Below are 12,894 nucleotides of genomic sequence, written 5' to 3' on the forward strand. Positions count from 1 at the left end.
GGGCACGGAGCCACACAGTGCAGGGGCACTGAGTCACACAGAGCAGGGGCACTGAGTCACTCAGAGCAGGGACACTGAGTCACTCAGAGCAGGGACACTGAGTCACTCAGAGCAGGGACACTGAGTCACTCAGAGCAGGGACACTGAGTCACTCAGAGCAGGGACACTGTGTCACACAGAGCAGAGACACTGAGTCACACAGAGCAGAGACACTGAGTCACACAGAGCAGAGACACTGAGTCACACAGAGCAGAGACACTGAGTCACACAGAGCAGGGGTACTAAGTCACACAGAGCAGGGGTACTGAGTCACACAGAGCAGGGGCACTGAGTCACACAGAGCAGGGGCACTGAGTCACACAGAGCAGGGGCACTGAGTCACACAGAGCAGGGGCACTGAGTCACACAGTGCAGGGGCACTGAGTCACACAGTGCAGGGGCACTGAGTCACACAGAGCAGAGGCACTGCGTCACACAGAGCAGCGGCACTGAGTCACACAGTGCAGAGGCACTGAGTCACACAGAGCAGAGGTACTGAGTCACACAGAGCAGGGGCACAGAGTCACACAGAGCAGGGGCACTGAGTCACACAGAGCAGGGGCACTGAGTCACACAGAGCAGGGGCACTGAGTCACACAAAGCAGGGGCACTGAGTCACACAAAGCAGGGGCACTGAGTCACACAGAACAGGGGCACTGAGTCACACAGAACAGGGGCACTGAGTCACACAGAGCAGGGGCACTGAGTCACACAGAGTAGAGACTGAGTCACACAGAGCAGAGGCACTGAGTCACACAGTGCAGGGGCCCAGTGTCACACAGAGCAGGGGCACGTAGCCACACAGAGCAGGGGCACGGAGCCACACAGTGCAGGGGCACTGAGTCACACAGAGCAGGGGCACTGAGTCACACAGAGTAGAGACTGAGTCACACAGAGCAGAGGCACTGAGTCACACAGAGCAGAGGCACTGAGTCACACAGAACAGGGGCACAGAGCCACACAGAACAGGGGCACTGAGTCACACAGAGCAGGGGCACTCAGTCACACAGAGCAGGGGCACTCAGTCACACAGAGCAGGGGCACTCAGTCACACAGAGCAGGGGCACTCAGTCACACAGAGCAGGGGCACTCAGTCACACAGAGCAGGGGCACTCAGTCACACAGAGCAGGGGCACTCAGTCACACAGAGCAGGGGCACTGAGTCACAAAGAGCAGGAGTACTGAGTCACACAGTGAAGGGGCACTGAGTCACAGAGTGCAGGGGAACTGTGTCACACAGAGAAGGGTTACTGAGTCACACAGAGCAGAGACACTGAGTCACACAGAGCAGAGACACTGAGTCACACAGAGCAGAGACACTCAGTCACACAGAGCAGAGACACTCAGTCACACAGTGCAGGGGCACTGAGTCACACAGAGCAGGGGCACTGAGTCACACAGAGCAGGGGCACGGAGCCACACAGAGCAGGGGCACGGAGCCACACAGTGCAGGGGCACTGAGTCACACAGAGCAGGGGCACGGAGCCACACAGAGCAGGGGCACGGAGCCACACAGTGCAGGGGCACTGAGTCACACAGAGCAGGGGCACTGAGTCACACAGAGCAGGGGCACTGAGTCACACAGAGTAGAGACTCTGAGTCACACAGAGCAGGGGCACTGAGCCACACAGAGCAGGGGCACTGAGCCACACAGAGCAGGGGCACCGAGTCACACAGAGCAGGGTTACGCAGTCACACAGAGCAGAGACACTGAGTCACACAGAGCAGGGGTACTGAGTCACACAGTGCAGGGGCACTGTGTCACACAGAGCAGGGTTACTGAGTCACAAAGAGCAGGGTTACTGAGTCACACAGAGCAGAGACACTGAGTCACACAGAGCAGAGGCACTGAGTCACACAGAGCAGGGGCACAGTGTCACTCAGAGCACGGGCACGTAGCCACACAGAGCAGGGGCACGGAGCCACACAGTGCAGGGGCACTGAGTCACACAGAGCAGGGGCACTGAGTCACACAGAGCAGGGGCACTGAGTCACACAGAGCAGGGGCACTGAGTCACACAGAGCAGGGGCACTGAGTCACTCAGAGCAGGGACACTGAGTCACTCAGAGCAGGGACACTGAGTCACACAGAGCAGGGGCACTGAGTCACACAGAGCAGGGGCACGGAGCCACACAGAGCAGGGGCACTGAGTCACACAGAGCAGGGGCACTGAGTCACACAGAGCAGGGGCACTGAGTCACACAGAGTAGAGACTCTGAGTCACACAGAGCAGGGGCACAGAGCCACACAGTGCAGGGGCACTGAGCCATATAGTGCAGGGGTACGGAGTCACACAGAGCAGGGGCACTGAGCCACACAGAGCAGGGGCACTGAGCCACACAGAGCAGGGGCACTGAGTCACACAGAGCAGGGGTACTGAGTCACACAGAGCAGGGTTACGCAGTCACACAGAGCAGAGACACTGAGTCACACAGAGCAGGGGCACTGAGTCACACAGAGCAGGGGCACGTAGCCACACAGAGCAGGGGCACGGAGCCACACACAGCAGGGGCACTGAGTCACACAGAGCAGGGGCACTGAGTCACACAGAGCAGGGGCACTGTGTCACACAGAGCAGGGTTTCTGAGTCACACAGAGCAGAGACACTGAGTCACACAGAGCAGAGGCACTGAGTCACACAGTGCAGGGGCCCAGTGTCACACAGAGCAGGGGCACGTAGCCACACAGAGCAGGGGCACGGAGTCACACAGTGCAGGGGCACTGAGTCACACAGAGCAGGGGCACTGAGTCACTCAGAGCAGGGACACTGAGTCACTCAGAGCAGGGACACTGAGTCACTCAGAGCAGGGACACTGAGTCACTCAGAGCAGGGACACTGTGTCACACAGAGCAGAGACACTGAGTCACACAGAGCAGAGACACTGAGTCACAAAGAGCAGAGACACTGAGTAACACAGAGCAGAGACACTGAGTCACACAGAGCAGGGGTACTGAGTCACACAGAGCAGGGGTACTGAGTCACACAGAGCAGGGGCACTGAGTCACACAGAGCAGGGGTACTGAGCCACACAGAGCAGGGGTACTGTCACACACACAGCAGGGGTACTGAGTCACACACAGAAGGGGTACTGAGTCACACAGAGCAGAGACACTGAGTCACACAGAGCAGGGGTACTGAGTCACACAGTGAAGGGGCACTGAGTCACACAGTGCAGGGGCCCAGTGTCACACAGAGCAGGGGCACGTAGCCACACAGAGCAGGGGCACGGAGCCACACAGTGCAGGGGCACTGAGTCACACAGAGCAGGGGCACTGAGTCACTCAGAGCAGGGACACTGAGTCACTCAGAGCAGGGACACTGAGTCACTCAGAGCAGGGACACTGAGTCACTCAGAGCAGGGACACTGTGTCACACAGAGCAGAGACACTGAGTCACACAGAGCAGAGACACTGAGTCACACAGAGCAGGGGTACTGAGTCACACAGTGCAGGGGTACTGAGTCACACAGAGCAGGGGCACTGAGTCACACAGAGCAGGGGCACTGAGTCACACAGAGCAGGGGCACTGAGTCACACAGTGCAGGGGCACTGAGTCACACAGTGCAGGGGCATTGAGTCACACAGAGCAGAGGCACTGCGTCACACAGAGCAGCGGCACTGAGTCACACAGTGCAGAGGCACTGAGTCACACAGAGCAGAGGTACTGAGTCACACAGAGCAGGGGCACTGAGTCACACAGAGCAGGGGCACTGAGTCACACAGAGCAGGGGCACTGAGTCACACAAAGCAGGGGCACTGAGTCACACAAAGCAGGGGCACTGAGTCACACAGAACAGGGGCACTGAGTCACACAGAGCAGGGGCACTGAGTCACACAGAGCAGGGGCACTGAGTCACACAGAGTAGAGACTGAGTCACACAGAGCAGAGGCACTGAGTCACACAGTGCAGGGGCCCAGTGTCACACAGAGCAGGGGCACGTAGCCACACAGAGCAGGGGCACGGAGCCACACAGTGCAGAGGCACTGAGTCTCACAGAGCAGGGGCACTGAGTCACACAGAGTAGAGACTGAGTCACACAGAGCAGAGGCACTGAGTCACACAGAACAGGGGCACAGAGCCACACAGTGCAGGGGCACTGAGCCACACAGTGCAGGGGCACTGAGCCACACAGAACAGGGGCACTCAGTCACACAGAGCAGGGGCACTCAGTCACACAGAGCAGGGGCACTCAGTCACACAGAGCAGGGGCACTCAGTCACACAGAGCAGGGGCACTCAGTCACACAGAGCAGGGGCACTCAGTCACACAGAGCAGGGGCACTCAGTCACACAGAGCAGGGGCACTCAGTCACACAGAGCAGGGGCACTGAGTCACAAAGAGCAGGAGTACTGAGTCACACAGTGAAGGGGCACTGAGTCACAGAGTGCAGGGGAACTGTGTCACACAGAGAAGGGTTACTGAGTCACACAGAGCAGAGACACTGAGTCACACAGAGCAGAGACACTGAGTCACACAGAGCAGAGACACTCAGTCACACAGAGCAGAGGCACTCAGTCACACAGTGCAGGGGCACTGAGTCACACAGAGCAGGGGCACTGAGTCACACAGAGCAGGGGCACTGAGTCACACAGAGCAGGGGCACTGAGTCACACAGAGCAGGGGCACGTAGCCACACAGCGCAGGGGCACGTAGCCACATAGAGCAGGGGCACGGAGCCACACAGAGCAGGGGCACGGAGCCACACAGTGCAGGGGCACTGAGTCACACAGAGCAGGGGTACTGAGTCACACAGAGCAGGGGCCCTGAGTCACACAGAGCAGGGGCCCAGAATCACACAGGGTAGGGGCACTGAGTCACACAGTGCAGGGGCACTGAGTCACACAGAGCACAGTCACTGAGTCACACAGAGCACAGTCACTGAGTCACACAGTGCAGGGGCACTGAGTCACACAGAGCAGAGACACTGAGTCACACAGTGCAGGGGTACTGAGTCACAAGAGCAGAGACACTGAGTCACACAGAGCAGGGACACTTCGTCACAAAGAGCAGGGGTACTGAGTCACACAGAGCAGGGGCACTGAGTCACACAGAGCAGGGGCACTGAGCCACACAGAGCAGGGGCACTGAGCCACACAGAGCAGGGGTACTGAGCCACACAGAGCAGGGGTAGTGACACTCACACAGCAGGGGTACTGAGTCACACAGAGCAGAGACACTGTGTCACACAGAGCAGAGACACTGAGTCACACAGAGCAGAGACACTGAGTCACACAGAGCAGAGACACTGAGTCACACAGAGCAGAGACACTGAGTCACACAGTGCAGGGGCACTGAGTCACACAGTGCAGGGGCACTGAGTCACACAGTGCAGGGGCACTGAGTCACACAGAGCAGGGGAACTGAGTCACACAGAGCAGGGGCACGTAGCCACACAGAGCAGGGGCACGGAGCCACACAGTGCAGGGGCACTGAGTCACACAGAGCAGGGGCACTGAGTCACACAGAGCAGGGGCACTGAGTCACACAGAGTAGAGACTCTGAGTCACACAGAGCAGAGGTACTGAGTCACACAGAACAGGGGCACAGAGCCACACAGAACAGGGGTACAGAGCCACACAGTGCAGGGGCACTGAGCCATATAGTGCAGGGGTACGGAGTCACACAGAGCAGGGGCACTGAGCCACACAGAGCAGGGGCACTGAGCCACACAGAGCAGGGGCACTGAGCCACACAGAGCAGGGTTATGCAGTCTGACAGAGCAGAGACACTGAGTCACATAGAGCAGGGGTACTGAGTCACACAGTGCAGGGGCACTGTGTCACACAGAGCAGGGTTACTGAGTCACGCAGAGCAGAGACACTGAGTCACACAGAGCAGAGGCACTGATTCACACAGTGCAGGGGCACAGTGTCACACAGAGCACGGGCACGTAGCCACACAGAGCAGGGGCACGGAGCCACACAGTGCAGGGGCACTGAGTCACACAGAGCAGGGGCACTGAGTCACACAGAGCAGGGGCACTGAGTCACTCAGAGCAGGGACACTGTGTCACACAGAGCAGAGACACTGAGTCACACAGAGCAGAGACACTGAGTCAAACAGAGCAGGGACACTGAGTCACACAGAGCAGGGACACTGAGTCACACAGAGCAGGGACACTGAGTCACAAAGAGCGGGGGTACTGAGTCACACAGAGCAGGGGCACTGAGTTACAAAGAGCAGGGGCACTGAGTCACACAGTGCAGGGGCACTGCGTCACACAGAGCAGAGACACTGAGTCACACAGTGCAGAGGCACTGAGTCACACAGTGCAGAGGCACTGAGTCACACAGAGCAGGGGTACTGAGCCACACAGAGCAGGGGTACTGAGCCACACAGAGCAGGGGTACTGAGCCACACAGAGCAGGGGTACTGAGTCACACAGAGCAGGGGTACTGAGTCACACAGAGCAGGGGTACTGACTCACACAGAGCAAGTACACAGAGTCACACAGAGCAAGTACACAGAGTCACACAGAACAGGGGCACTGAGCCACACAGACCAGGGGCACTGAGCCACACAGTGCAGGGGCACTGAGCCATATAGTGCAGGGGTACGGAGTAACACAGAGCAGGGGTACTGAGCCACACAGTGCAGGGCCACTGAGCCATGTAGTGCAGGGGTACGGAGTCACACAGAGCAGGGGCACTGAGTCACTCAGAGCAGGGGTATCAGTCACACAGAGCAGAGGTACTGAGTCACACAGAGCAGGGGTACTGAGTCACTCAGAGCAGGGGTATCAGTCACACAGAGCAGAGGTACTGAGTCACACAGAGCAGGGGCACTGAGTCACACAGAGCAGGGGCACTGAGTCACACAGAACAGGGGCACTCAGTCACACAGAGCAGGGGCACTCAGTCACACAGAGCAGGGGCACTCAGTCACACAGAGCAGGGGCACTCAGTCACACAGAGCAGGGGCACTCAGTCACACAGAGCAGAGACACTGAGTCACACAGAGCAGGGACACTTCGTCACAAAGAGCAGGGGTATTGAGTCACACAGAGCAGGGGCACTGAGCCACACAGAGCAGGGGCACTGAGCCACACAGAGCAGGGGTACTGAGCCACACAGAGCAGGGGTACTGACACTCACACAGCAGGGGTACTGAGTCACACACAGCAGGGGTACTGAGTCACACAGAGCAGAGACACTGAGTCACACACAGCAGGAGTACTGAGTCACACAGTGAAGGGGCACTGAGTCACAGAGTGCAGGGGAACTGTGTCACACAGAGAAGGGTTACTGAGTCACACAGAGCAGAGACACTGAGTCACACAGAGCAGACACTGAGTCACACAGAGCAGAGACACTGAGTCACACAGAGCAGGGGCACGTAGCCACACAGAGCAGGGGCACGTAGCCACACAGAGCAGGGGCACGGAGCCACACAGAGCAGGGGCACGTAGCCGCACAGAGCAGGGGCACGGAGCCGCACAGTGCAGGGGCACTGAGTCACACAGAGCAGGGGCACTGAGTCACACAGAGCAGGGGCACTGAGTCACACAGAGTAGAGACTCTGAGTCACACAGTGCAGGGGCACTGAGTCACACAGAGCAGGGACACTGAGTCACACAGAGCAGGGCACTGAGTCACACAGAGCAGGGATACTGAGTCACACAGAGCAGGGGCACGTAGCCACACAGAGCAGGGGCACGTAGCCACACAGAGCAGGGGCACGGAGCCGCACAGTGCAGGGGCACTGAGTCACACAGAGCAGGGGCACTGAGTCACACAGAGCAGGGGCACTGAGTCACACAGAGTAGAGACTCTGAGTCACACAGAGCAGAGGCACTGAGTCACACAGAGCAGAGGCACTGAGTCACACAGAGCAGGGGCACTGAGTCACACAGAGCAGAGGCACTGAGTCACACAGAGCAGAGGCACTGAGTCACACAGAGCAGGGGCACTGAGTCACACAGAGCAGGGGCACTGTGTCACACAGAGCAGGGGCACTGTGTCACACAGAGCAGGGGCACTCAGTCACACAGAGCAGGGGCACTCAGTCACACAGAGCAGGAGCACACAGTCACACAGAGCAGGGGCACTCAGTCACACAGAGCAGAGGCACTGAGCCACACAGAGCAGAGGCACTGAGTCACACAGAGCAGGGGTACTGAGTCACACAGAGCAGGGGTACTGAGTCACACAGAGCAGGGGCCCTGAGTCACACAGAGCAGGGGCCCTGAATCACACAAGGCAGGGGCACTGAGTCACACAGTGCAGGGGCACTGAGTCACACAGAGCACAGTCACTGAGTCACACAGAGCACAGTCACTGAGTCACACAGAGCACAGTCACTGAGTCACACAGTGCAGGGGCACTGAGTCACACAGAGCAGAGACACTGAGTCACACAGTGCAGGGGTACTGAGTCACAAGAGCAGAGACTGAGTCACACAGAGCAGGGACACTTCGTCACAAAGAGCAGGGGTACTGAGTCACACAGAGCAGGGGCACTGAGCCACACAGAGCAGGGGCACTGAGCCACACAGAGCAGGGGCACTGAGCCACACAGAGCAGGGGTACTGAGCCACACAGAGCAGGGGTACTGACACTCACACAGCAGGGGTACTGAGTCACACAGAGCAGAGACACTGTGTCACACAGAGCAGAGACACTGAGTCACACAGAGCAGAGACACTGAGTCACACAGAGCAGAGACACTGAGTCACACAGTGCAGGGGCACTGAGTCACACAGTGCAGGGGCACTGAGTCACACAGAGCAGGGGCACTGAGTCACACAGAGCAGGGGCACGTAGCCACACAGAGCAGGGGCACGGAGCCACACAGAGCAGGGGCACGGAGCCACACAGTGCAGGGGTACTGAGTCACACAGAGCAGGGGCACTGAGTCACACAGAGCAGGGGCACTGAGTCACACAGAGCAGAGGCACTGAGTCACACAGAACAGGGGCACAGAGCCACACAGAACAGGGGCACAGAGCCACACAGTGCAGGGGTACTGAGCCATATAGTGCAGGGGTACGGAGTCACACAGAGCAGGGGCACTGAGCCACACAGAGCAGGGGCACTGAGCCACACAGAGCAGGGGCACTGAGCCACACAGAGCAGGGGCACTGAGTCACACAGAGCAGGGTTATGCAGTCACACAGAGCAGAGACACTGAGTCACACAGAGCAGGGGCACTGAGTCACACAGTGCAGGGGCACTGTGTCACACAGAGCAGGGTTACTGAGTCACGCAGAGCAGAGACACTGAGTCACACAGAGCAGAGGCATTGATTCACACAGTGCAGGGGCACAGTGTCACACAGAGCACGGGCACGTAGCCACACAGAGCAGGGGCACGGAGCCACACAGTGCAGGGGCACTGAGTCACACAGAGCAGGGGCACTGAGTCACTCAGAGCAGGGACACTGTGTCACACAGAGCAGAGACACTGAGTCACACAGAGCAGAGACACTGAGTCACACAGAGCAGGGACACTGAGTCACACAGAGCAGGGACACTGAGTCACACAGAGCAGGGACACTTCGTCACAAAGAGCGGGGGTACTGAGTCACACAGAGCAGGGGCACTGAGTTACAAAGAGCAGGGGCACTGAGTCACACAGTGCAGGGGCACTGCGTGACACAGAGCAGAGACACTGAGTCACACAGTGCAGAGGCACTGAGTCACACAGTGCAGAGGCACTGAGTCACACAGAGCAGGGGTACTGAGCCACACAGAGCAGGGGTACTGAGTCACACAGAGCAGGGGTACTGAGTCACACAGAGCAGGGGTACTGAGTCACACAGAGCAGGGGTACTGAGTCACACAGAGCAAGTACACAGAGTCACACAGAGCAAGTACACAGAGTCACACAGAGCAGGGGTACTGAGTCACACAGAGCAAGTACACTGAGCCACACAGTGCAGGGGCATTGAGCCATCTCGTGCAGGGGTACGGAGCCACACAGAGCAGGGGTACTGAGCCACACAGTGCAGGGCCACTGAGCCATGTAGTGCAGGGGTACGGAGTCACACAGAGCAGGGGCACTGAGTCACTCAGAGCAGGGGTATCAGTCACACAGAGCAGAGGTACTGAGTCACACAGAGCAGGGGCACTGAGTCACACAGAGCAGGGGCACTGAGTCACACAGAGCAGGGGCACTGAGTCACACAGAACAGGGGCACTCAGTCACACAGATTAGGGGCACTCAGTCACACAGAGCAGGGGCACTCAGTCACACAGAGCAGGGGCACTCAGTCACACAGAGCAGAGACACTGAGTCACACAGAGCAGGGACACTTCGTCACAAAGAGCAGGGGTATTGAGTCACACAGAGCAGGGGCACTGAGCCACACAGAGCAGGGGCACTGAGCCACACAGAGCAGGGGCACTGAGCCACACAGAGCAGGGGTACTGAGCCACACAGAGCAGGGGTACTGAGCCACACAGAGCAGGGGTACTGAGCCACACAGAGCAGGGGTACTGACACTCACACAGCAGGGGTACTGAGTCACACACAGCAGGGGTACTGAGTCACACAGAGCAGAGACACTGAGTCACACACAGCAGGAGTACTGAGTCACACAGTGAAGGGGCACTGAGTCACAGAGTGCAGGGGAACTGTGTCACACAGAGAAGGGTTACTGAGTCACACAGAGCAGAGACACTGAGTCACACAGAGCAGAGACACTGAGTCACACAGAGCAGACACTGAGTCACACAGAGCAGAGACACTGAGTCACACAGTGCAGGGGCACTGAGTCACACAGAGCAGGGACACTGAGTCACACAGAGCAGGGGCACTGAGTCACACAGAGCAGGGGCACGTAGCCACACAGAGCAGGGGCACGTAGCCACACAGAGCAGGGGCACGGAGCCGCACAGTGCAGGGGCACTGAGTCACACAGAGCAGGGGCACTGAGTCACACAGAGCAGGGGCACTGAGTCACACAGAGTAGAGACTCTGAGTCACACAGAGCAGAGGCACTGAGTCACACAGAACAGGGGCACAGAGCCACACAGAACAGGGGCACAGAGCCACACAGAACAGGGGCACAGAGCCACACAGTGCAGGGGCACTGCGCCATATAGTGCAGGGGTACGGAGTCACACAGAGCAGGGGCACTGTGGCACACAGAGCAGGGGCACTGAACCACACAGAGCAGGGGCACTGAGTCACACAGAGCAGGGTTACGCAGTCACACATAGCAGAGACACTGAGTCACACAGAGCAGGGGTACTGAGCCACACAGTGCAGGGGCACTGAGTCACACAGAGCAGGGGCACTGAGTCACAGAGAGCAGGGGCACTGAGTCACTCAGAGCAGGGACACTGTGTCACACAGAGCAGGGACACTGTGTCACACAGAGCAGAGACACTGAGTCACACAGAGCAGAGACACTGAGTCAAACAGAGCAGGGACACTGAGTCACACAGAGCAGGGACACTGAGTCACACAGAGCAGGGACACTGAGTCACACAGAGCAGGGACACTGAGTCACACAGAGCAGGGACACTTCGTCACAAAGAGCGGGGGTACTGAGTCACACAGAGCAGGGGCACTGAGTCACACAGAGCAGTGGCACTGAGTCACACAGTGCAGGGGCATTGAGTCACACAGAGCAGAGGCACTGCGTCAACAGAGCAGAGGCACTGAGTCACACAGTGCAGAGGCACTGAGTCACACAGAGCAGACGCACTGAGTCACACAGAGCAGAGGCACTGAGTCACACAGTGCAGGGGCATTGAGTCACACAGAGCAGAGGCACTGAGCCACATAGTGCAGGTGCACTGAGTCACACAGAACAGGGGCACTGAGTCACACAGAGCAGAGGCACTGAGTCACACAGAGCAGGGGCACTCAGTCACACAGAGCAGAGCCACTGAGTCACACAGAGCAGAGGCACTGAGCCACACAGAGCAGAGGCACTGAGCCACACAGAGCAGGGGCACTGAGTCACACAGAGCAGGGGCACTGAGCCACACAGAGCAGGGGCACTGAGCCACACCGAGCAGGGGTACTGAGTCACACAGAGCAGGGGCACTGAGTCACACAGAGCAGGGGCCCTGAGTCACACAGAGCAGGGGCCCTGAGTCACACAGGGTAGGGGCACTGAGTCACACAGTGCAGGGGCACTGAGTCACACAGAGCACAGTCACTGAGTCACACAGTGCAGGGGCACTCAGTCACACAGAGCAGAGACACTGAGTCACACAGTGCAGGGGTACTGAGTCACAAGAGCAGAGACACTGAGTCACACAGAGCAGAGACAGTGAGTCACACAGAGCAGGGGCAGTGAGTCACACAGAGCAGGGGCAGTGAGTCACACAGAGCAGGGGCACTGAGTCACTCAGAGCAGGGACACTGTGTCACACAGAGCAGGGACACTGTGTCACACAGAGCAGGGACACTGTGTCACACAGAGCAGAGACACTGAGTCACACAGAGCAGAGACACTGAGTCAAACAGAGCAGGGACACTGAGTCACACAGAGCAGGGACACTGAGTCACACAGAGCAGGGACACTGAGTCACACAGAGCAGGGACACTTCGTCACAAAGAGCGGGGGTACTGAGTCACACAGAGCAGGGGCACTGAGTCACACAGAGCAGTGGCACTGAGTCACACAGTGCAGGGGCATTGAGTCACACAGAGCAGAGGCACTGCGTCACACAGAGCAGAGGCACTGAGTCACACAGTGCAGAGGCACTGAGTCACACAGTGCAGAGGCACTGAGTCACACAGAACAGACGCACTGAGTCACACAGAGCAGAGGCACTGAGTCACACAGTGCAGGGGCATTGAGTCACACAGAGCAGAGGCACTGAGCCACATAGTGCAGGTGCACTGAGTCACACAGAACAGGGGCACTGAGTCACACAGAGCAGAGGCACTGAGTCA

The 12,894-nt window shown here is 58.3% G+C and overlaps 1 protein-coding gene across 6 annotated transcripts in view; it reads right to left on the minus strand.

The window, feature by feature from the left end:
• LOC137352094 (calmodulin-binding transcription activator 1-like) overlaps positions 1 to 12,894 on the minus strand; it is a 1,221,793-nt gene that overhangs the window by 271,890 nt on the left and 937,009 nt on the right. The gene's annotated exons all lie outside the window — the stretch shown is intronic.

Source organism: Heterodontus francisci, chromosome 37, assembly GCF_036365525.1.
Source record: "Heterodontus francisci isolate sHetFra1 chromosome 37, sHetFra1.hap1, whole genome shotgun sequence".
In the NCBI taxonomy this organism is placed as follows: domain Eukaryota; kingdom Metazoa; phylum Chordata; class Chondrichthyes; order Heterodontiformes; family Heterodontidae; genus Heterodontus; species Heterodontus francisci.